This window comes from Triticum urartu, chromosome 3A (assembly GCF_056163025.1).
Source record: "Triticum urartu cultivar PI428250 chromosome 3A, HENAU_Tu73, whole genome shotgun sequence".
Taxonomy (NCBI): domain Eukaryota; kingdom Viridiplantae; phylum Streptophyta; class Magnoliopsida; order Poales; family Poaceae; genus Triticum; species Triticum urartu.
In genome coordinates, this window is record NC_141875.1 from 699420943 (window position 1) to 699448145 (window position 27203).

Below are 27203 nucleotides of genomic sequence, written 5' to 3' on the forward strand. Positions count from 1 at the left end.
GAGAAAACGGTGAGGACTGGGTGTCTTGGACTAAGTGTCCTTGACTGGGTGTCCGGAACTGTGTGTCCTTTGGTTTAAATACCTAGCCGCTCCAACCAGACGTACAGTTGTCACAGCAACTGGAACTGGTCCAACAAATCATTGTCTTCAACGTGTCACTGGTTTCATCTTCACTTCCTTTCAATTACAGTTATTCATTGTGAAGCCATCGCATGCTTGCTTTATCTTTTGTCTTCACAACATGAATGTATGATCTGTTCGGCTTCATAACTTCTTCCTACCTGATCCTTATTACACTGAAGCTGTTTGTCATTGCGCTCTCACTCTATTGAATACATGACCATGGCTGGCCTAGTGTAATCTAACTTCCGCTGCATAGTAATAGGCATGATCTTCACTGCTTGTCTTCACAACTCTCACGTTTTGAAGACTTTCATAAAAATCGCCTATTCACCCCCCCTCTAGTTGATATAACGCACTTTCAATTGGTATCAGAGCAAAGTGCTCCCTTGTTCTGTGTGATTCGGTTTAACCACCTGGAGTTTTAGCTATGTCGACTGCAGGGATAATCAAAGTCTCCGCTGCTTGCCCCGTCTTCGATGGAACTGAATATCCCTACTGGAAGAATAAGATGCGCATGCATCTTGAAGCCATTGACGTCGACCTATGGTATGTCGTCGAGAACGGCGTTCCCAAGGCTGGAGAAGGTGTCACTGCTGCTGATGTCAAGAAATTCATTCAACTGGACTCTACTGCCAAGAACATCATCTGTGGTCATCTGACCAAAGGACAGTATGGCCGTGTGAGTGCTTTGAAGACATCCAAGCTGGTTTGGGACTGGCTCTCCAACGTCAATGAAGGCATCTCAACCCAGAGAGATCAAAGAATCAGTGTCCTTCGCAATCTCTTCACCGCTTCAAGCGAAATGACAATGAGAATGTCCAGCACACATTTGACCGGCTCACTGACATCACAAATGAGCTTCAAGCCCTCGGCGCCACTGAGATCACTTGATAGCTCGTTTGACATCCTGGCCCTGATGATTCAAGAACGTCCTGATTTCAAGACACTCGATCCATCTGACATACTTGAGAGGCTCAACACACATGAGTTTCAGCTTTCTGAGAAAAGAGATATCTATGGTCCAAACTATGGGCGAACTCGTGCTTTGAAGGCAAAAGCTGTCTCCTCATCTGAAGAAGAATCTGACTGCAGTTCTGATGATCCTGAAGACATTGGAAGAGAACTTGCAATGCTAGTGAAGAAGTTTCAAAAATTCACCAAGAAGAAAGGCTTCCGAAAATCTTCACGATCAAGCTCAAGGAATGATGAAGCTTCTGCTCATGACTACAAGAAGAAAACATGTCACAAGTGCAAGAAAACTGGGCACTTCATCTCTGAGTGTCCACAGTGGGACAATGAGAATAGAAGGAAGAAGAAGAGCAAGGAATATGATTCTGACGACAAGAAAAAGAAGAAAAACTCAAAGTCTTCTTCCAAGTCTTCATCAAAGTCTTCATCACACAAGAAGAGCTCATCTGGCAAGGCGCGTGCGTTTGTAGGCAAGGAGATGAATTCAGAGGAGGAATCCGCATCTGAGGAGGTAGAGGTGGAATCTGAGGAGGAGTCTGATTCTGGCATTGCGAGTCTAGCTACAGCATACGTCGCCAAGTCCATCTTCAACACTGAAGAGAATAATTGCATCACCGACACCGACGCAAATGACAAGAACGACTCCACTCCTACCTACTGCTTCATGGCACGCGGTGCCAAGGTAAACACACGCACCACTCGCTATGAAACATCCAGTGACGATGACTCTGAATGTGATTCAAAACCTAGCTACAAAACACTTGCTAAAATTGCAACTGAACAACATAAAGCTATGGAACACATTCAAAAACTGTTGGACAGAAGCGATGATCTGTTGGGTGCTGAAATGACTCGATCTGAATCCTTAATTGAAGACATAAAAAACCTTCACGTTAAGTATCAGGAACTTGAAGATCGTCATGATACTCTCTCAACAACTCATGAAAAGCTTTCCTATGACTATCTTCAAAGGAAGCAAGAATTTGAGAAATTGAGGGTGGCTCATGAAGATCTTCAAAAGGAAAACGAGTCACTTCGCGCCGAACAGATCAGTCCCGCTCAGGAAGGATTTGAACCACCATGTCTTAAATGCATTGAGCATAATAATGCTAATTCTGTTGCTGAATGTTCCACTGCTACTACTGTTCCAATATCTTCAACTGTTGATGTGGCAACTAACCCCTCTGCTGAGGATACCACTGCTATTGCTGATGAGAATGCTAGGTTGAAGACATTGCTTGAAACAGGGATGTACAAAAGTCTGAAAGGGCATCAAACATTATGTGATGTCCTTAAGAAGCAGATTCTGAACCGAAACCCTAGGAAAGAGGGTGTTGGGTTCGTGAGGAAAATCAATGCAGATGGCTCTTACTGGAAACCTGAGCAGTACCCCAAAACTACATGGGTTGCTGCAAAGGAACTTTCAGCAGATCCATCCAATTTATCTGGCTTCACTTGTGCTAACCCAATTATCATTGATGAATCCTTTGATGCAAACTATAAACTGTTTAAGAATCAGAATGGTGAAGTGTTTGCCAGGTACATTGGTACTAACTGCAGGAATGGACCGCCTATGAAGAAGATCTGGGTTCCGAAAACATGTCTGGAAAATCTTCCTGTGAATGTCTTCATGACACCTCACTTGAAGAAGACAAACCTCGGTCCAAAGGCTTCATACAGACAGAGGACTCACCTGAGTCACACTAACGCAAATGTTTTGCAGGGAAACCACACTCAGGCATATGAATATGAGAGCAATTCATCGAACCGTCATGTTCATATGACCAAAAATTATTCTGCTTATGCCTATGAGTATTATTGTCCCCCTGCTAGACTGTTTGCTAAGGCTTCAAAGCCAAAATTCTCAGATGCTGCACTTAGACTCATAGCTTCTAATACACCCTTAAAGATGTGGGTGGTTAAGAAAGCTTAACTCTCTTTTGCAGGGAAAGGTCTTCAGCACAAAAACAAAATCGTCCGATGCTATTGCTGGGGACCATAAAAATCTTGTGGGGCGCAAGATAAACTGCCCAAATGGCATCATTATGTACTTCGTTCCTGAATCGCATGCTATTCTCCCCATTAGTCCTAATCTGGATCTAAGTTTTCATAACCCACTGGTTCGTCAAATGTTCATGCTTCACAACACTCTTCGTGAAGCCTATCCCCCTAACTTCACTGTAGGGTACGACACGAGCGACTTCAAAGTCTTCAGAATGGATTATTGACAGTGGGTGTACAAATCACATGACTGGCAGAAGAAGCCTTCTTATGGACTCAACTTTACGTCCATCCGACAAGAGTCACATTACATTCGCTGACACTGGTAAAAGTAAGGTATTGGGTCTAGGTAGAGTTGCAATCTCAAAGGATCAACACATGGATAAAGTCATGCTTGTTGAATCCCTTGGCTTCAACTTAATGTCTGTCTCAATGCTTTGCGATTTGAATATGATTGTAATGTTTGGCAAATATCGCTGCCTGGTGCTAATGGAATCTGACAAATCTCTAGTGTTTGAAGGGTATAGGAAAGGTGATTTGTATGTGGTAGATTTCTCAGCAGGACCACAACTTGCAGTATGTCTTCTTGCAAAAGCTTCAGAATGATGGCTTTGGCATCGAAGGCTTGGGCATGCTGGCATGAGGAACCTCCACACCCTTGCGAAGAAAAAGCACATCATAGGCATCGAGGGCGTCAAGTTCAAGAAAGATCACTTATGCGGTGCCTGTGAAGCAGGGAAGATGACAAGGGCAAAACATCCTTCGAAGACAATCATGACCACTACTCAACCCTTCGAACTGCTTCACATGGATCTTTTCGGTCCCACTCACTACTCAACTTTTACTACTTCTGCATGCCTCTATGGCTTCGTAATTGTTGATGATTATTCTAGATATACTTGGGTGCACATAATCCTTTACAAGACTGAAGTGCAGGATGTCTTCAGACGCTTCGCAAATCGAGCTATGAACAATTTTGGCGCCAAGATAAAGCACATCAGAAGTGACAATGGCACTGAATTCAAGAACACTGGCCTTGATACATATCTGGATACCTTGGGCATCACACATGAATTCTCAGCTCCATACACGCCACAGCAGAATGGCGTCGTCGAACGCAAGAACAGAACACTCATTGAGATGGCCAGAACGATGCTAGATGAATACAAGACTCCAAGAAAATTCTGGACGGAAGCCATTGATACTGCATGCCATACAATCAATCGTGTTTATCTTCACAAGCTTCTGAACAAGACATCTTATGAACTCCTAACTGGCAAGAAGCCAAATGTCAGTTACTTCAGAGTATTTGGCGCAAAATGCTGGATCAAGGACCCACACCATACCTCAAAGTTTGCACCAAAAGCACATGAAGGCTTCATGCTTGGATATGGAAAGGATTCGCACTCCTACAGAGTCTTCAATCTCTTCCACTACAAAGTGGTTGAAACAGTGGATGTGCGATTTGATGAAACCAATGGATCACAAAGAGAGCAATTGCCAAATGTGCTAGATGAAGTTCCAGCAAATGAATCAATGAAGCTTATGGGAACTGGAGAAATTGTACCTTCTGAAGCTCAACCTGAAGAAGAACTTATCATCTCAGCACCTGATCCACATGAAGACAATGCTCAGACTGAAGATATACCTTCAAATGACCACATAGATCAGCAAGAGCAAAGTCTTCGCCCCACACACCCTCGTGTTGCAAATGAAGTACAAATTGACAAAATACTGGACAGCATCAATGCACCTGGTCCACTCACTCGTTCAAGGGCAACTCAGCTAACAAACTTCTGTGGGCATTTCGCATTCGTCTCAATATCAGAACCCAAGAAAGTTGAAGAACCCTTCATGGAACCTGAATGGATTCAAGCTATGCAAGAAGAGCTTCAACAGTTTGAGCTGAATAATGTATGGGAACTGGTTAAGCGTCCTGATCCACAGAAGCACAACATAATAGGCACCAAATGGATATACCGCAACAAGCAAGATGAGCATGGTCAAGTTGTCAGAAACAAAGCTCGTCTCGTTGCTCAAGGATATACTCAAGTGGAGGGCATTGACTTCGATGAAACATTTGCTCCTGTGGCTAGGCTTGAAGCCATACGTATACTGCTGGCCTATGCAAATCATCATAACATACTTCTCTATCAGATGGATGTGAAAAGTGCCTTTCTCAATGGCAAGATTGAAGAAGAAGTGTGTGTTGCACAACCACCTGGCTTTGAAAATCCAAAACATCCTGATATGGTATACAAGCTCAACAAGGCACTGTATGGCCTCAAACAAGCCCCTAGGGCCTGGTATGATACACTCAAGTACTTTCTGAAAAGCAAAGGCTTCATACCTGGTTCCCTGGATCCCACTCTTTTCACAAAGACATATGATGGTGAACTGTTTGTGTGCCAAATATATGTGGATGACATTATCTTCGGCTGCACCAATCAGAAGTATAGTGAAGAGTTTGGATATATGATGCAAGAGCAATATCAGATGTCCATGATGGGGGAGCTGAAGTTCTTTCTCGGTCTTCAAATACGGCAACAATGCAACTACATCTTCATATCTCAAGAGAAATATCTTAAAGAGTGCCTGAAGAAGTTCGGTATGCAAGACTGCAAAGGCTTCACAACACCAATGCCAGCCAAGCATCATCTGGGTCCCGACGACAATGGTAAAGAGTTCGATCAAAAGGTATACCGCTCCATGATTGGGTCTTTGCTTTATTTATGTGCATCTAGGCCAGATATCATGCTTAGTGTTTGCATGTGTGCTCGATTTCAAGCGACACCAAAGGAGTCGCATCACTTAGCTGTGAAGCGAATTCTTCGATATTTGGCTCACACCCCAACTCTGGGATTATGGTATCCAAAGGGCTCAGAGTTTGATTTGGTTGGATTTTCGGATGCTGATTATGCTGGTGACAAAGTTGATCGCAAGTCTACATCAGGCACATGTCACTTTCTGGGACGATCACTTGTATGTTGGTCTTCAAAGAAGCAGAACTGTGTATCACTCTCCACTTCTGAATCTGAATACATTGCTGCTGGATCTTGCTGCGCTCAGCTTCTGTGGATGAAGCAAACACTCAAGGATTATGGCATTCATCTGAAGCAAGTGCCACTTTACTGCGACAACGATAGCGCCATCAAGATTGCCAACAACCCAGTTCAGCACTCGAAGACAAAGCACATTGAAATTCGTCATCACTTTCTCAGAGATCATGTTGTGAAGGAAGACATTGATATCATACACGTCAACACTGAAGAGCAATTGGCAGATATCTTCACAAAGCCCTTGGATAAGAAGAGATTTTGCAAGTTACGGTGTGAGCTAAATATCTTGGAATCCTCAAATGTCCTGTGACCAGGCACACATCCTAACACTTAAGCATATTGATGACTTAGATGTGCAACACACGGAGTAGCGTATATCTTCAAACAATGAAGACATACATTCTAAGTGTGAATACATTAATGTGGAATTTGACTTCGGAGCGCCACGATAATTGTGCGCCGTGTCTGGGTCTAATACTTCCTATACGGTGGGTAACGCCACCACCAAACGTTCCATTTTGAAGTGTTTCTCTCATGGCGTTACCTCTCAATGTCTTCACAATTGGTTTGGCTTCATTCTCAGTATGTCTTCATGATTATCTTCACTGCGTTGATTATATGGATATATATGTACTGATGTTCTATCCTCTACAGCATTCACTTATAGCTATGTCTTCTTGGTTGAATCTTTTGAACTAAGTGAATGTGATCGGACCCTAACCTCTCTATGCTTTCTACCTCAAACTCTATCTCTCCAAGTCATATGCATTCTGTTGAAACTGTCAAATGTCTTCACTATGTCCTTGTCAGCTGAAGACATAGTGACAACCATAAAAGTCCGTTTTTAATGCTCATTCCTCCACATAAGATCCGGAGAAGCAGGAACGACTGCCCGACAATTTAGGCGTGCGTGGGACGTGGAACAAATCCCAATCTTCCTCTAACTGGCCACGCGTGCCTCAAATGCGAACCGCCAGGGGTACCTGCGTAATAGCGCAGTGCCGCCTCTATCCCTATAAATACACGATTCACTGCGGTCATTATCTTCTTCTTCCACCCTCGCACGAACCCTAGCGCCACCGCTAGCACTCGACGACGCCGGCGACGAAGCGCTTCACTGCCGCAACCTCTCCGACGCCGTTTTCACGTCGACAGCGGACATCGCTCTCTCCACCGTCGCCGTAGGTGTCTTCCGTCGCTAAGTTAGGGCACGGAGGATCGAACTGCTCGGCCTCAACTCTCACTTCATCTAGCAGTTCCAAGTGTGGTAAATAAAACCTCTTTTTACAGCCTCTTTTGATCCCATAGTTCAGTCACTTTCTGCCATAAGGAGTTTCTCTTCACATCAGTTAGTTATCTCGCTACATCTCATGCCATGCCTAGTATATTCACTTGTGCTTCATAAGGTAGTTAGATTCCTCACTTGTACTGATCTGTGGGTTCGTACAAATCTGGAACCAACTTCTTATCTGTGAGTGAATGTCTTCGCACAATGAGGTCTATGTCTTCTAAACCGATTTATCTTCAAAATCTTCTGAGAATGCATATGACCTCTTCCCCTTCCCTCGCACCTTAATGCTGTCACAGGTACATGTCCGTGGGAGAATCCTTTGGTTCTCATAGTCTGCATTCATTTGCAGAGTACTTGCAGCATCACATCAACTCTCCTGAAGCCAGTTCTTGCAAAAGGAAGTCTCTGAAGCCTTTGAACATCTTGAAGCCTTCCAAGTTATTCATGGCTTCAGAAACAGCAGCAAGGAAGGGAGGCAGACAGCGACGTGGTGAAACGTCCAAAGATCTGCCTGATGAATTGGCAGAGATGTACAAAACTGATCCTGAAGAAAGCTATGGTCAGCGCAAAACACGAATCCAATGAATTCGAAGATATTGGGCAGAGCAATGGTTCCACTACCGCTTCGTCACTCAGGAATATGCGGAGAAGTGCGCCATCAAGAGACCGTGGGGAGACGTACTATACAAAAATCTCGTACCCAGGTCCAGAGTCGAAGCCATTGCTCAAGGCTTCTATCCATGCATGGTGAGAGGACCACAGCCAGCTGAAGCACATCCGTCATCACTTCTCTGGTGCCGCGATGATAATCTCTTCAAGCGCAACTTTCAGTTTGCACAACAGTCAGCGAAGATAAATAAGAAGAAATTTGGGCTTGACTTCAACCCTGGTCCCTCCTCACCAAGGGCAGATGGCACACGCAACGCCGATCCCAATATCATCGGGCCGTATGCCAATCTTGCAGGCCTCATCACTTGCATCCTAGTCCAAGGGACTGCTATGAATGACCCTCCAGCAGATACTGAGTCAGATGACGCCCCTGCTGCGCCGAAGCCGAAGCAGAAGAAGCCAAAAGCTTCAAAGCTAGCCGCTTCTCCCAAGATCGCAAGAGTGAAGCCTTTAGCAACTGCACCTCCTGAAGCCAGTGTGCAGTCAGAAGGCTTAACACGAGTGTCCAAGCCCCAAGAAGCCAAGAAGCCTCAGCCACACACAGGCAAAGAGCTCACAGCTGCTGACATTCTGCGCTGCGAAGCCATTGATCTCTCAAGCGATGAAGATCTTGGAGATGATGCTCTTGAGCAGCTCATCAAGAGCAAGGAGGAGGCTGAAATCTTCAACAATCTGCCTCTGTTTGATGTCGCCATCATCCACAACTTCATCGATGAATGGTTTGACACACCAGACATAAGCTTCAATGATCTGCAGCTACCAATAGGCCTCAGCATTGCCTTTCACGGTGCAATTGCTTCAGAACTTGCAATAGCCCAGCGAATTGTAGAACTGAAGCAGAAAATTGATCATGAAAAGGCTCAGTTCAAGAAGCACGTGGCCAAGCTCAGTGTGCAAGAAGTGAGAAACTTCAAGATCATGTTGCACGAGCTGAAAGAGAACTTCCTGAAGACGCGTGCCGAAGCTCAAGGCTCGCGAGAACGCATGAAGACTTTGGCTGATCGCTGCGTGCAAGCCTACAATGAGGCAGAGAAGCGCAAGGCACTTGGGCATCCCGGCATTGACCCCAGGATGGCCGCGAAGAAGAAAAAGAAGGCGGCTGTGCCTGAACCTGAAGCGCCAAGGTCAGAAACTGCTCCGATTGTCTTCCCCGCTGCAACGGCTGGCTCGAAGCCAAAGAGTCGATCAACCGCCTCACAGCACAAGAAGACACGGACTGCAGAGGCTGAAGCTAAGAAGAGAAAACATTCTGAAGCCTCTCCTTCTGAACCCATCATCAAGAAGCGCAAGACCAAGAAATCTCGGGCTGCTCCCACAGAGCCCCTGATAGTTGAACCCCTCTGCGTCCGCTATCCTGACACAGATCGTCAGTTGACTGTGCATGAACCCAACACTGAAGACATTCCAGCAGACGAACCCAACGCTGCTGAAGACATTGGTCTCCAAGACAATGTGCAAGGTGATGTAGCCCTTCCTCAGCTTGAGACAAGCGAACTGATCAGTATTGGTCGTCCATTGACGCCAATCACACAAGATGCATCGTGGGCAGATCGCCCACAGGAGGAAGATGAGCCACAGCCCACTGCAACTCCACAAGCGTCGCCCAAATTCCGTAGGCTTCGCAAAGGGCCAAGGGCTCAGGCTGCTGACGACATTCTGGCTGCATCAGCCGAAGAACATGCAGAGATACCACAAGCTCCAACTTCCCCACACCAACAAGAAGCAGTTCTCCAGGAGAACGTGCCTGAGTCTGCAAATGTTGAGGCTGCCACAAACAACGCCGAAGCAAATGTGGAGCCCAACCCAACAATAGCTTCAGAAGACAATGAAGCTACTGCTCCTGAACATTCTGTGCCTGAGTCTGCTGCAGGACCACAATTCAACTATCATATTGCGTACAGACCCCAGGTCCAGAAGCCGATCCCACGACTGCCAAGGTTCCCAGGTCCTGCATCAGCTCCTGGTTCCTTCAACATCAACGGCTTCAGGGCAGATAACACGTTTTTTGACCGCTCCAAGAACCCTTATTCAAGGGAACGGATTGTATCAGATAGGTTCTGGAGCCATCAACAGCGCAGCTATTATTCATGCATCCTATACAACCAAGGCCGCATCTTTCCTCACAAGCGCCTTGAGGTTGAAGCTGTTGCTGGTCTGCCTGGTCTGGAAGAAGCACTGGATTGCTTCAAACAAGTAGGTTTGCTGCCATTTATCACTGATGAAGAGCACTGGAACGAAGAGCTTTTGCTCCAGTTCTATGCCACTGTGCATATCAAAGGCTATAACAGAGATCCGAAGACATGGATTCTGGAGTGGATGACAGGCAATATCCATCATGAAGCCAATGCTTTCGACCTAATTGAGCTTACCGGCCTTCCCACTCCTGGCGAATTCTTTGAAGAAGGGTGCCAACTCCATGCTGAAGCAATTGAGAGCATATTTCAGCGTCCTGAGCCAGATATGAGTCAGATGCTCTCAATGATGAAGCCACTGCCTCCGAATGCACCCTATCCAACTAGGTTCTTCGTTGAAGACTTAGAGTACCTGCCCAGAACAATATATCATATCATAAGGCGGACTCTATGGCCTGTAAAGGGACACTCTCGATATGCTACAATTGATGGTGCAATGAAGACTCTCATCTTCTGCATTCTACATGGCAAATGCTTCAATGCACAGGATCTCTTCATCCGTCACTTTGCAGCGTCTGCCTCAGAACTGTTTGGATTAAAGTTCTATGCTCCTTGGGTTATGAGGCTGATCAAGCTTCACTCTGCAATCTCCTATCAACCCTCAGCCCACAACCATAGGATATTTTTGCCAGATGTGGACAAATCTGCTGAAGCAATATATCCAGAGCCTGGCAAGCAACCATTAAGTCTTCAAAATGCAGAACACCAGAGCTTCACTCAAAATATTGAAGGTGTTGAAGCTCTCTCTCGAGTGTATCCAATGGCTGGCACCACACGTGCCCCTGCATCAACTGAAGCCACTGACAGCACAGCTGCCAAGAGACCCAAGAAGTGCGTTCGAGCACTCAATGACCGAGAGCTTCTTGTGGCTCTTCACCAAAAGCAAGATAGGCATCACGACTGGCTCAAACGGCAGATGAGAAGCATCATGCAAGACGTCAATCGCATCAGAAATCTGGCAACCAAGAATGCGTTTGTCGCACACGAGACCTGTCGCCGCACTTGGAAAGGCCTCACCATGATGAGCAATGAAGCTGAACTGCAAGAGAATGGCTTCAGAGAGAGATTCCAATTTGACTCCACGCCTCCAAGAAGAGCTGTGATGCGAAGCACACCATCACTTGAAGAGTCAGAATTCTCTTCTTCTGCTGCCACCGTGTCTGCCCGGATTATTGAAGAAGACGACGACGCGACATCATCTCCATCTGCTTCAACACACGTCGAATCTGCACCAAGCTCATCTGCACCGCCACTAAACAACTCCACCGACCCTGCTGTGCCTGGGAACGCGTAGAAAACTCTATGTCTTCAAACCTTTTTGGTCATCACTGACAAAAGGGGGAGAAGCATGATGTTTATAGTCTTCAAGCGGGTCACTTTTGGCGGGTGCCTCTATATTTTGCTACATTTTGCTTCGTGCTTACAACTCCCGTTTTTGCTACATTTGCTTCTTTGAGTTGTAACACTTAGCCTTGATGGCCGTCTGCTACCTGCTTGTCACTCCGTTATGCGAAGATAAATTCCGCATGTGCGACGATAAATTCCGCACTCATCTCTTACTGCAGACGTCCATTTTCAATTATGCATGTCATTATCTTCATATACTTTCAAATGCATAGTGGATTGTCATCATAAGTTGAAGTGGATCTCCACAAGTACAACCTGCCATGTGCATTTGCATTCAAAAGGCAAATTACTTATATGCACATCTTCAGGGGGAGCCCTTGCAACTTATGAAGACAAATTCCTTTACTATTTCACAAATTATGTTCCCCGTTGAAAACTTCAACTAGTTTGTCATCAATCACCAAAAATGGGGAGATTGTAAGTGCATCTAGTGCCACCCCTAGTTGGTTTTGGAGTATTGACGACAAACCTAGTTGAGGGACTAACGTGTTTGTGAGAATTGCAGGAAAACACAGGTAGAAGTCCCTCATTGATTCAGTTTTATTACCAGAGATGACCCCTAAAAATGTACGAAGACATTGAAGACAATGGTGGTTTATGAAGATATTCATATTGAAGACAATGACATTTGAAGACTCCCTATGAAGCTTATGGAACTCGAAGATTTAGATCCTTCGTAGTTTCATTTCATTTATGTTGTGTCGTAGGAACCACCGTACTGTTAAGTGGGGTCCAAGAGAACCAGTCAGAATGACTGAAGTGATGCCTAATTCAAATCCTATGTCTTCGAGCGAAGACTTTGAGAGAAAATCTTGTCCAGAGTCAGACAAGTCAGCTTTACTTGTAGCCCAAGTAAAGTTGCCGTGTGAGTTCAAAATTCGACCGTTGGTACACGTGTCAGTTCCTTAGTGACCCAGGGTCATTTCGGACAGATCAGGTCGGGTTGCCAAGTGGCTATAGATAGTCCACCCCCCACAACCATAAACGGTTGGCTGCTCAGATTTCAGTGCACGGCTTTTGTCGTTTGAGAGCAACCCACCTCGAAGCCTTTGAAAGAAAAATTCCTAGTGAGGAGAAAAGCCCTAACCACCCAGAGCCAGAGTAAATTGGGCATCACTTAAGTCTTCGTGTCTGTGTGATTTGAAGACTTATTACACTTGAGGACTGTGCATCCTCCAGACGGTTAGGCGTCGCGTTCTGAGCATCCAAGAGAAATTGTGGATTGCCAGTGAACGAAGTCTGTGAAGGTTTGGGAGTCTACCTTGAAGACTTACCTGAGTGATTGGGCGAGGTCTGTGTGACCTTAGCTCAAGGAGAAAACGGTGAGGACTGGGTGTCTTGGACTAAGTGTCCTCGACTGGGTGTCCGGGACTGTGTGTCCTTTGGTTTAAATACCTAGCCGCTCCAACCAGACGTACAGTTGTCACAGCAACTGGAACTGGTCCAACAAATCATTGTCTTCAACGTGTCACTGGTTTCATCTTCACTTCCTTTCAATTACAGTTATTCATTGTGAAGCCATCGCATGCTTGCTTTATCTTTTGTCTTCACAACATGAATGTATGATCTGTTCGGCTTCATAACTTTTTCCTACCTGATCCTTATTACACTGAAGCTGTTTGTCATTGCGCTCTCACTCTATTGAATACATGACCATGGCTGGCCTAGTGTAATCTAACTTCCGCTGCATAGTAATAGGCATGATCTTCACTGCTTGTCTTCACAACTCTCACGTTTTGAAGACTTTCATAAAAATCGCCTATTCACCCCCCCTCTAATCGATATAACGCACTTTCAGGCAGGCCCACTGGGCAGCGCCTTAACAAATTTTTTATATAGTTTTTTCTTTTCTGCATTATTTATTTTCTTCTATTTATTTTTGAGTAATTTTTTATATAGTTTTTTCTTTTCTGCATTATTTATTTTCTTCTATTTATTTTTGAGTAATTTTTTATATAGTTTTTTCTTTTCTGCTTTATTTATTTTCTTCTATTTATTTCTGAGTAGTTTTTTATCTGTATTTAGTTTCTTTGTGACCCTCTCTACTCTTTCGCGCATGCTATGCGGGTGAAATGATAATACCATTGCAAGTTTCAACATTTTCAGAGTTTATTTTGTAGTGATTTTCAATTTCACGGTCATTTAGCTCTCTAAACAATTAGGTAAATGACTGAAAAACAAAAAATGATGTCAGAACATGTTGGAAATCGATGACGTCGCTTTGAATGCTGCATACTGAACACAAAAGAAGTCCGGAGTTCAAATAAGTTTAAAAAACATTGAAGTGCCCGTGTAACAGATGAGTTCTCGTCCGTAACCCTGATACTCGGAAAGAGATTGTCCAGTTTGTACACGAAGTGCGTCCAGTTTTTGCCGTGACCCTCTCTACTCTTTCGCACATGCTATGCGGGTGAAATGATGATACCATGCTAAATTTCAACATTTTCAGAGTTTATTTTGTAGTGATTTTCAATTTCTCGGTCATTTAGCTCTTTAAACAATTCGGTAAATGACTGAAAAACAGCAAATGATGTCAGATCATGTTGGAAATTGATGACATCGCTTTGAATACTGCATACTGAACACAAGAAGTCCGAAGTTCAAATAAGTTATTAAAAATAAAAAAGAGATGCAATGCTGGTTAATGTGCTTCAAGCCTTTCGGAATAGTGTAGACTGCACTGCACATAGCTCAGTGCAATCTATGCTATTCCGAAAGGCTTGAAGCCAATCAACATGCAGGTGAGCATTGCGCCTCTTCATCATTGCCTCTGCACTCACGGCTTATAAACCGCTCATACTGCCTCTCTCTTGGCGAGGTGGGACTAAAAATCAGCTTACTAAGAAACTCTAGTACCAGTTCATGCCAGGAACCGGTACTAAAGGTCTTCCTGGGGGCCCCAACCTGACCACAGCCGCACTGGCCTCATTAGTACCGGTTCGTGGCATGAACCGGTACTAAAGGTTGCCCACGAACTGGTACTAATGATGTCCGCCCGTCTAGCCGTTGGAACCGGCACTAATGGTCACATTAGTGCCGGCTCGAATTCAAACCGGCACTAATGTGCTTCACATTTGACCCTTTTTCTACTAGTGACAGTAAATTCAGAAAAAAAATGAAAACAAATTTAGGAAAAGTTCTGATTTTTTTGTGATAAACTTTAACAAAAAATAAAGAGCCTGTAAATTTTCACTTTGAAATGACAATCGTGGAAGTCGCAACAAAAACATCACTTCAAAATGCTTTTGAAAATGGCATTTTTTGGAGCATCGATTTCTTTTTGCCACCACTTCCGCAAATGTGATTTCCTGATGAAATGTTGCACGCACTCAGAAATTTTGTCAATGTTTCACGTGAAAAAAATTCAGGATTTTCTGAATTTTTTACAATTTACTATTCATGCATGCTCATTTGAGCTTGAGCTCAGAATAGCTGTGTCCCCTTGAGGCTTAATCTTATCTTTTTCTTCAATAATTACAGTTGTGTTGGATGAACCACACCCCGAGTTTGCCCCTATTAGCCTGCACTTGTGCAACACAGGTTGTCTCCCATTGATTTTTGTATTTTGCATCCTGAGTTATAAACTCCAAACTTTAAAAAAAATTATAGTTACTTCTATTTTCTTACCTTATACATATTCTAGTGTTATATCGACTTCAAAAGTATTCTATTTTTAAAATATATGTTGGCTTTAAACCAAGACCGTCTAGTCACATTTCCTTCCCGGGAAACCTAGCTGGAAAAGAACTTAGCCCATCACCTTTCCCCACAATTTTCTCAATTTTCTAATTTTTTAACCATTTTAGGCCTTTCCTGTCCCTGAAAGCCCAATAAATTTTGTTTTCCTCAAAAGGCTAACTTGCTACCGCTGCTCTCGCATGGGATGACCAAAGATTGTTAAATCTTAATCATTATGATCTGAAAAATGGTATGTGTTGCTCTCTGTGCTAGCATATATATCGTCATGATCACCCACTACGCGCTACTAGTAACCTCGCCCAAGCAAACTGACAGAGGATGTATACACCAGTTTTCGGAATCTTTTCCAACCTTCTGCCTTATTTTGGGGAAGGTTCCAGCAGGTTTTTTTTCACCATTTTTATGTTTTTATTTAAACCAGTTCTACATAGGTTTTTTTAGATAACTTTGGTAGGACAAATATGTAGCTTCCCAGTTGCAAAAGTCAGAGCTATACTGTAGTCATTCTTCTCGATGAACTTGTGTTCTCCTTTTGTGGGAAAAATAAATTTTGTCCTTGATATGTGTATAAGTTGTAGTTTGAAAACTGAATTAATATATTCCTCTTTTTTCTGAATTTTTGTGCGTTTACAAAACTAGATTAACATATTAGTCATTTTTATGAACACCAATTGACTTATGTTTGTTCGATAACTTAGTCATTTAGGTTTGTTTTTTAGATAACTTTTGTAGACAAAATGTGTAACTACTACTTGCAAAAGTCAGACTGTCAAAGTTACACAGTAGTTGTTCTTCTTTTGTGAGAAAAATAACTTTTGTTCTTCTTATTAATATATACTTTTTATTTTCTGAATTTATGTTCTGCGTTTACAAACCTTGAGTACATAATAGTCATTTTTATGAACAACTTTTGTATATCAGATGTGTAACTCCTAGTTTAATTACATGGTTTTATCTTTTCGTATATCTTAATATGCTTAACTTGTGCAACTATTAGGTTCGAAAACTAGAGTAACGTAGTAATCCTTTTTCGTTTTGAAATTATTGTTGCATATCAAATTGTTGTCGCAAAATATGGCAGGCATGCACCACATGGGAGGTGACAACTATTGCCATGCGCATCGATCCCTTGAACAGTGACAACCTCACGCTCTCATTCTTCGCACAGCCATAGGGCTGCCGGGGTGCAAGTACAAATACCTCTGACAAGAATCGCATTTTCATGACGCTGCAGTGGAATACTTGAGAGTTTTCACCGTCAATCTCGTCATGTTAGAGGCAGAGCTCGTGCACGAGAGGAACGAGGACCCGTAACCGTACGAGCTACCGCGGCCACCGCCTTGCAGGAGGAGACCCGAGAAAGGATCATGCCATCATTGCCCTCACGGTTCTTACAGCAACTCTAACAGACCCCGCAAAACGCCCCGGTCCATAAAATAATCGTCAAATTGCGGTTCGGAGTCAGAAAATCTGCACAAGCAGACCCCGCATCCCGTCCCGACCCGCAAATACTTTTGCGGGGCGCGGCAAATCTTCTCTCCCAACCTCTATCTTCACGGGCTGGGAGGCCGACCCGAGCTCAACCCCTATCCCGCGCAAGATTTGGCGGGAGGGACATTTTCGCGCGGCCCTTCCCGCTCCCCGCACCCTCCGCCACCATTGCCCCCAGTCTGCAAGCTCCGGCTGCTCCTCCCCGGCCGTCTGTCGCCGCCATGGACGACCCCCTGCTGTCCCCCGTCACCGTCGAGGTCGAGCACGTCCCTTCCGCTCGGGCGGATCTCGTGGCCGGCCATGTTGGCCCCGCCGCCGTTGCCCAAGCCCACGCCGTGCCTGCCCACAAGCGGCAGGGCAACGTGGTCATGCAGGGAGGGAATCCGGCCGCCCCCGCCGCGATGGCCCGCGCTCCGGGCGCCAACGCGGCAGCGCGATCCCGGCCGGCGGCGGAGAAGGTCAGCAAGGTCGCGGGCGTAAAGCGGAGGAAGGTTCCGGCTTCAAAGAAGTCATCTTCTTCAACCTCTCGCTCCATCCCGCCGCAGGGAGGTGCTCCGGCGATGCCGTTCAACGGTGCCACTCCCCCCGCGAGCGAGGTGTTCGACGAAATGGCCGGAAGGTATGCGCCTTCGATCTTGGTGATTCCCTTTCATTTTTCACCATTATTCTCGATAGCGCGTGACTTGTTATCGTTCGCTATAGCGGTGGTTCGAACAATGCAACAACCGAGTTCTGAACTTGTTGGACACGAACACGGTTGACATTTATCAAGCCCCTTTCGAACCATTCGAGTACAATGAAACGGAGGGCGGCGTGGGTGATCATGGTTGTGCGAACGAATTGGAGGAGATCGAAGCGGAAGCGTTTGAGCAATCGCAAGCAAAAACAGGGAAAAGCATTAGATCGAAGAACTACACGATCTTGGAAGATCAAGCTTTGATTCAAGCATGGAGTGCGGTGTCTCTTGATGCATGCACGGGTACATCTCAAACTTCCAAGAGATATTGGCAAATGATCGAAGATCAATACTTCCGCATTATGGCAAAGTATCCCAATAGGACTCCACGCACATTTCGGTCGCTTCAAGGGCGTTGGGAGAACATCAAGCCTATGTGCAGCCTTGGGCATCTTGCTTGGAGCAAGTACGCAATGCACCTTCAAGTGGCACCGTGGAGTCCGACTATGTGAGTTTGTTTTGCCTTTGTTCAAATTGTGCATCATCATATTGCATCATGAGAAATGATTGAATCACTTTGTTCACATTGTGTAGGACAAGATTCCTCAACATAGATACAAGGACATGAAAGCTTCAGAAGGCAAATTTTTCAAACTAGAGCATTGTTGGGAGTTACTCCAAAAGTGCGAGAAGTGGAAGTTGATCGACAAAGAATCCCCACCAAAGAGAGACTCACTTACAAACATGGATGAAGATGAGGATGATGATGGCCCAAGAAATTTGCACAAGCCCGATGGTGACAAGAAGACCAACAAGAGAAGATGAAGAGAGAACAAGAAGCATCAAGCTTGAGGGAGAAGATTGATGCCATGTTTTTTTTAGAAAAGGAGGATGACCCCCGGTCTCTGCATCTGGGAGATGCATATGGCCACTTTATTGATTATTCTCGAGGACCTTACAAAATATTACAACAATGTGCCTGAATCCACCATCTTGGCAACATATGCCGCTACTCCTATCCAAAATGATGAAGGGGTTCTAGCTGGGCCACTACCCAGACCACTCACCTAAGCCTAACATCAAAAGCCGGAAGCCGAAACACATTCCGAAGCCCCAGCCGAGCCACATACCGGGTCTGGGGCACAATCCGGTCAGACGCACTCGTGTCGTCGCCGCCATCTTCCACAGGTCCGTCTTCAGATCAAATTGAGGCTTTTACCTTGTGTGGCCACTCAGCCATCGACGTCACCACGACACCAGACAACTTCGCCCTCCTGCGCGAGTCCATCGCCACACATCGGACGCCGAATCTCCACTGCGCCGCGCCGCCGAGATACGCCGCCATCAATGAGTAGGATGAAGCACCGCTCCGCCAAGACCGTCAGGGCTGCTGAAGACCAATCCACCGCCAAGCAACCAAAGCATCACATCCACCCCAAGCTCACCACAAACGACACCCCCAAAAGGGTGACGACGTCCGGAGCGCCGCTGTCGCTCGATCCGGCAAGGATTTGGGCTTTCGCCCGGCATACGAGCTGGGTGGAAGGAAGAGGGGAAGGAGGCAACCTGGACGGCGCCTACAAGAAGGGTACGGCGCCCTCGGGCGTCGCCGCCGTCGTGACCAGCACTGCTGGCCTGGGATTTCTCCGGAGCCATCTCCCACCTCCAGCCGCCAAACAGGTACAACTTCAGATTGATGCCATGTTGCAATCCAACGAGTCGATGTTGTTGAAATCGTTGGAGATCAAGAAAGAGTTGGCCGAGAAGAAGGTGAAGGAGAAGCAAGAAAAGTGGCAGTTGCTCAAGGAAGAGGGGTTGCGCAAAGCTGCCATCGAGGAGAGAAGAGCACGCGCCGCCGAAAACAAATCTATGTCCATGTTGCTCGCCGAAGAGAACAAGATCATGTCAATGAATCGCAATGACATGGACGACCTCACCAAAACATGGCATGATATGGCAAGGAGAGAAATCTTGAAGAGAAGAATGGTGGCGTTGGCCGGTCCGTGCTACAGCTCCGGTGATGTTTTCTCCGCTCCATATGGTGGCAATGTGGATGATTTCGATGCGGAAGTTGGAACAAGTGCCGGAGGTGGATTCGGTGGCGCCGATGAAATCCAAGGTGGACTCGATGGCGCGAGTGAAGATCGATCCAGATGATGCCGGAAATGGGCGCAAACCTTTTGCAGGGCCCTTTTTTGCGTTAGCTGTAATGAACTTGGCTTCTATTTGAGCGTAAAACTGTTTATGTCATTTGAATTTGAACTTGTTTGTGAAATCCTATGTCAAATGCAAAATTTGCAATTTATCTGTTTGCGGGTCGTCACGGTGGTGTCCGAACAGAACCCGTATAGCCGACTCGTAAAAAAACATATTCCGCGAATATACTTATTTACGGATCCGTTTGGGGGTCTACATCTGTGCCAGCCCGCGCCGACCCGCAAAATCAATTTTGCATGAACTGCAAACGCGTTTTGCGGGCCGATGTTTTGCGGGGTCCGCTATAGTTGCTCTTAGGGTCCTCAAGTAGGGTGCTCAAGCGGCCATCGTCGTAGGTGTGGATGGTGCAGGCCATTTTCACCTTGTGCTAGCTAGCTCCGGTGCATGGGAGGCTTTGTTCACCGTATAGTAAAATTTTAAAGTGCTAACAGGAAATGAAAGCACCACGTCGCTTGCTTGCTTGAAAGTTACGCACCACGAGGACGGTGGTTGGTCACTATTGGAGATGGGCCGTTGTACTACATCTACTTCCTCCCCTATTGCAAGTCCCTATCTCTTGCTGAATTGAAACAACACGCCGTGCATAAATCCCTTGCTGAAGTGTAAATGCGACTCGTAATGGAGTAGGGTGTTTCCAGTGTCCAGGCTCATCTGCACCCGGTTAGAAAAAATTCAGTAAATATTCAAATCAAATTCAAAAAATTCCAATTATCTTTGCGTGGTAGAAAATGTGATGCGTGAGGCCCGCTTCAAATTTCAAGTCATTTGGACTTCTGAGCAGCTCACAGCAAAAAAAGACAAATCGGATGAAAACAGTACATGAACATTAAACATTTTTACAGACCCTTAATTTGTCTTTTTTGCTGAAAGCTTCTCAGATGTCCAAATAATTTTAAAATTGGAGCGGACCTCACCTAACAAATTATCTCCCGCACAAAAAATTGGAGTTTTTTGAATTTTTCTACTATTTGTTTGATTTTTTTCATCAGCGGGGTGCATAGAGCTCGGGTGCAGAGATGAATTTTCCGTCGTAACGCACGTACACATACTTGCTTCCGCGGCCAAACGCATAATAAATACTTCCTCCATGTCAAAATAAGTGACTCAATTTTATACTAACTTTGTATTAAAATTAGTATAAAGTTGAGTCACTTATTTAAAGACGAAAGTTAGTATAAATTTGAGTCACTTATTTTAGGACGGAGAAAGTAGTAGCCTACGCAAGGCACATACTACAGCCAAGCCCACACACGCATCACAGCAGCAAAGCACCGACTACTCAGAAGAAAAACCATAGCCTCTGCGGCGCTCTTGGTCCTCCTCGCCTTGGCCATCATGCAGCCACAGACCGCGTCATCCGAGAAGGAGACACACTTTAAGGTGTATTGGCACGACGTGATGAGCGGACTAACGTAGGCGCTGGTAACGTGCGCGGCCACGACCAACACCTCAAAATAGCCTTCGGCGTTGTGGTGGTCATCGACAACCTGCTCACCGAGAGGCCCAGCCTCAACTCATCAGGCTCATGGGCACATATCTCGCCGTCGGCAAGGACCAGCTAGTGATGCTCATTTGCCTCAAAAGAAAAAAAAAGCTAGTGATGCTCATGCACATGAACTTTGTCTTCACCGCCGGGAAGTACAATGGCCGCAGTGTCGTCATTATTGGTCGCAATGTCGCGTTCACCAAGGCCCGTGAGATGACTGTCGTCGGCGGTACCGGCATCTTCAGGTGGGCTCACGGGTACGCGCAGGCAAGGACGCACACCATAGTTCTCAAGGCCGACGACGCCACTGTCGAGTACAACATATTCATCAGGCACTAGTCTCGGCCATAGCCCACGGTACTTAAATATACCATGAGTAAGAGCTTTATACCCAAGCTGTAGTTATATATTTATTTACAAGCAAAAGAGCCCGTGCGTTGCAACCGGAAAGAATATAACACACACTCTTAGCCCAATAATCATGACTTAAGATCCTAATAGGTTCACATCCTTTATTTTCACTTGGCATCACATTTGTGTTGCCGACAGTAGCCTCAGTGCTCACACAATGAAAACACGTTTCAATATGGTCAGTCCTAAGGCGTCTCTCTCTCTCACACACACACACAATCGCGCAGAATAAGATGAGAAACATGTTGTTTTCCTCGCGAGGTTTTTTAGATGTTTGCATGTGTTATTATCAATGCTTTCTTTTATCTCAATCTGGTTCTAATGGGTGTTTATTTGCAATTCGGATCGCCGCTGGTACGAAAGAAAACCGGATCATGCACTATATATTAAGTTTGCACTAAAAATAATATTTTAGAAATATTTAACAGCTAAAAATAATATCATATTTAGATTTTACATATTTTCCTAATCAAATTTCATATATAACATGTTAGAATCGGATTTATGGTTTAAAAGATATGTATAATTTTGTTTTAGATAAACCTTGAATTGATTAACCGAATAGTTAGGGGGTTTTCTGTTAAAACAAAAAAAATCGGTTGACTTAAATACAAACAGCGGGTTGATTAGTATAAAAGTCAGGGGTTTTAAAATGCGAAAAAACAATTTGTTTCCACTTAAAGATGGACTGCGGGTTAATTAACAGAAAAGGCAGGGGGTTTTCTGTAAAAAGAGGCGACAGACGACCCGAAGCACTTCGTGCTTTATTATTAGGGGAAGATTTGCGTTTCTTTCGGACAATCTTTCTCAGAATTCGTATTTTACATGCGCATTTTCTAGTATTTTATGAAATTCAAAAATCATTTAAATTTCTAAATCTATTTAACCTCAGCCCTTCTAGTCACATTTTCCATCATTCCAACCTAACTGAAAAAGATATTCTCCGATCCATTTTCCCTGTTTCCCCTCACTGTTCTTTGTTTTCTCTTTTAGGTTCTTGAATATGTGTGGGATTTCCTGTCCCTTAAAGCTCACTAAGATGTTCTTTACAAGCTAACTTGGTGCTGCTTTCCCGTGGGCTGAAAATTGTTTGTTAAATCTAGACCATTATAGTCCATTTCACCTATATATGTTTGTCTAAAAAAACCTAGATTATTTTTTCCTAATAAAACCTATAATCTATTTTTTTTTCTCAAACAATAAACCTATATTCTACTTTTTTAGGTGGGAAATGCTTAGGGATTCCAGTATAGTAATCTTTATTTCTACCTAATATTAAACGTCTTCGTCTGTAATTGCCCGCAACTGAAAAAGGCTTTCTCCCCGCTTTATAGATAAAGCAACAACCACCAACAAATGAAACCAATACAAACCACAACACCACACCACATGAGACACACACTCACCTAGGGCCAGATACATAGGTGCCAAATGGCTACAACAACACCACACTGACAAACTCGACGTAGACTATAAGAGAAGACAATAAGAATCACTATGGAGTCGCCTGTGCCCTTGTGGTGAGATACCACGAAGAGGTGAAGATATGAATCAACGAAACCGTGCGCTCCAGGACGGTGCCGTAGCACCGCCACTGCCTGATCCAGAGATCGGATTTCCACGACAGGAGGGAGCAACCATAATGGAGACTCTAGGAAGATGACAATGCCCAAAGACGTCGCCTTTGTCGGTCTTGCCTAGACCAGACAGGGTTTTAACCCCGGTAAGCATACTCCGCCTTCAACTGTGGTGGAGCACTACTAGGGAAAACCCTAGTAGTAGCGCTTGTTTTATAGCTAGTAGTAGCGCTTGTACCAGCGCTACCATTAAGGCGCTACAGCTAACTAGTAGCAGTAGCGCTAGAAAGGGAGCGCTACTGCTATACCTAGTTAGCAGTAGCGCTTTCTTTGGACCAGTGCTTGTTCTAAAAAGCGTTGCTGCTAACTTTTCCTGTATTTTTAAAAATACAACTTATTTTCATTGTGTGGTTTTATATACAATACTTTCATCATATGCTTTTATGACCATGATTAGTTATTATATATAACAGTGGGTGAAATAAACGTGTAGTAGATTCTAGTGGAGACAACATGTGGTGCATGTCGAAAATAGTACTCTAATCCAAACTTGATCTAGTTTGGATTAGTAGTACTTTCGATATGCACCACATGTTGGCTCCACTTGAATCTAATCCAGGTTCATTTCATCGACTGATATATATATATATATAAAATAACTCATCATGCTCATATAACAACTTAGCATCATGCATCATCGATCATAATAATAAATAACTCATCATTGGTATCATAATAACGAGTCATACTCATCATCATCGATCATACAACTTCTACTTGATACCACATCATCATCATAGTCATCTAACTAATCCTACTTAGTTGTTCTTAGCACATGATCATGAGTATTATTAACTAGGACGTACTACCTTCTCTTAGGTAAAATAGCATAAAATAAGATAGGCCATGACTCTCCATTATGGAGAATGGAGATTATTCTGTTTCCAATTCTTGCGTTTCGCACAATGTTGCTTCCAAGTACCTCCTTACGACTGTCCATACATTTTTTCCATTATGTGATTTTTCATGTCTCCATTTCTTTTAGAAATCCGATATGGACAGGTGAGATTCGTAGGATGACCTGGCCGTATGTTCAAAACATCAAGGCGACCATTCTGATGCATCAGATGAGGCACACAATCATTCGGGATTTTCTGTTGAAAAACATTGTAATAACTTCGTAGTTAGCAATGTAGTTAAGTTTTAAAAGAATTTATGCAAAAGATGCACGGATGTCGTAATAGTAAAAAATCTTACCATGACATCTCCATGGATGTTACCGTAGTTCAGCACATGCACTAGTGGCACGTATTGACCATAATGTGGAGGTGTTTTATAATAGATATTGTAATTCTCAAGATCAGTACAAAATGCGACACTGGTAGAAAAAGGGCCTATAGTCCCGGTTCGTAAGGGCCTTTAGTCCCGGTTCCTGAACCGGGACTAAAGTGTCGGTACTAATGCCCCAACCCTTTAGTCCCGGTTCAATCCAGAACCGGGACTGATGGGCCTCCACGTGGGCAGTGCGCGGAGCCCAGGCAGGAGACCCTTTGGTCCCGGTTGGTGGCACCAACCGGGACCAATAGGCATCCACGCGTCAGCATTTCTGTGGCTGGTGTTTTTGTTTTTTTGAAGGGGGGGGGGGTTTGGTGGTTTTGGGGGGTTAATTTAGGTGTTTCATATATTGTTAGCTAGCTATAATTAATAGAGAGAAGTGTCCTCTCTTATGTACGTGCTTGGTCGACGCTACGTACTATACATACGTATAGAGAGGACTAGACACGCTGGCTAGCTAGTAAGCAAACGAAGGAAACAGAAGATCGTCATGAACATATATGCATACAGAGAGAACTGATATCGACCACCTCTCCTTCTCCGAGAGATTGGTCGAACAACAAGTTCTCGTATATCTATCTGACACTACCGGCTACATATATACAATAATTATCTCTTACAAATATAATCATACGGACTCAGGGTCTACATAGAATTCTCCGTCTTCAGGGATCACGTGGTCAAGAAAGAATGCCACCAATTCCTCTTGAATTGCTCGCATGCGAGCTGGTGCTAGGAGTTCATCCCGCTTCCGAAACATCTAATTTGAAGAAGGGGGTCAATACATATATATATGAATGAATGAAACTCAACACAAATGATGGTAATAAAATAAAATTGTGAATGTTGTTATTTACGTACTTGATATTGTTCGTTAGAGTACCCGCCCCGCTCACAGGTCGTGTGGCGGATGGACTCGCAGATGTAGTATCCACAGAAATCATTCCCTTGTTCCTGCCACAACCACTTTACAAGAAATAGAGGTCAATCAAACTGATAAGCAAGAATGCTAAATGGTATTGATGAAACTAGCGCTTGAATCACTAGGAGATGTGCGGAACATGGTACTATAGTACTTACTTTCGGGTGTCTAAATTCCAGCTCCTTCGGCAGTCCCGGAACTGTTTTGGTGAATTTTCTCCAAACCCTGCCGGACAAAGAAAACAATTACTTGATATCAGGAAATGAACAAAGTTGCTGATATGGTGGATAATGATCGATTTAACTTACTTCTTGAGGATTTCAGTCATGTCTGCATAGTCCTGGGGATCTTTTCGTTTTGAGTCTAAGACGGTTACTAGAAGAAGAAGAAAAAAGAAGAGAAGAAAGAATAGAGGAGAAGACTTCCTGTTCTTCCTCTCCTCTTCTTCTCCCTCTTCTTCCCCTTCTTCCTCGCCTCTCTCATGAATGTCCGGCGTTCTCGACCCCCCCCCCCCCACGTGTCGAAGAAAAAAAAGAAGAAAAAAAGAGGAGAAGAAGAAAGGAATAGAGGAGAAGAAGAGAAAAATAGAATATATATATTCTATTTTTCTCTTCTTCTCCTCTATTCCTTTCTTCTTCTCCTCTTCTTTTTCTTCTTTTTTCTTCTTCTTACTTATTTCTCCTCGTCTTCCTCTCCCCTCTCGGCGACCCTAGACCCCCTCTCGACCCTCGACCCCTAGGCGACCGTCGACCCCCTCTCGACCCTCGACCCCTAGGCGACCGTCGACCCCTCCCGATAAAAAAAAGATGAAGAAGAAGAAAAAAAAGAGGAGAAGAAAGAATAGAGGAGAAGCTCCTCTATTCTTTCTTCTCCTCTTTTTTTTCTTCTTCCTCTTCTTTTTTATCCTCTTCCTCTCATGTTCGACGACCCTCGACCCCGATAACATTTTTTCCCCGATAACATTTTTTTCTCCGAGATAGTTAGTGTTCCCGAGTGAACCGGAGGGGGACATTGGTCATATCGGATTCGTCATATTTTCTACGAATGTTCTATATACATACATCCATCGATATCATTCCATACATACATATACATCTACATTATATATGAACAAAAAAATATCAAAATTCATCATACAAACATCTACAGTATATATGAACAAAAATTATAAACTTTCTCCCCAACTCATACATACATACATACATACATCTACATCATATCAATATTTTGCAAATTAAGGAGTAGGGAAGGAAGGAAGGGGGGAGGATGGGGCGGTAGCTACCTCTCCCGGAGGGATCGGGGAGGAGACGCTGGCGGCCGGCGTCGGGGGCGACGGCGACGAGGACGGGCTCGGGGTCGGCGAGGGCGAGGGCGACGGCGGGGCGCGCTCGGCGGCGGCGGACGGGCTCGGGGGCGCTGGGGGTGCTCGGGGGCGGCAGATGGGCTCGGCGGCGCAGGGGGTGCTTGGGGGCGGTGGACGGGCGGCCGGCGATGACGGCGAGGCAGGGCGCACTCGGGGGCAGGGCAGGGGCAACGGCGGCGACGGCGAGGCGAGCAGAGGGGCAGCCTGGCGGCGACGTCGGGGCGGGATCGAAGAAACTGAACCAAATTTTTCACAAGTGTGGCTTATATAGATGGAGCATTGGTCCCGTTGGTGGCACAAACCGGGACTAATGCC

General features: G+C 44.8%; 1 pseudogene; it reads left to right on the forward strand.

Moving 5' to 3' along the window:
- LOC147981820 (dirigent protein 22 pseudogene) overlaps nt 1–21619 on the forward strand; it is a 41621-nt pseudogene extending 20002 nt beyond the window's left edge.
- Nucleotides 21620–27203: the final 5584 nt, after the last annotated feature.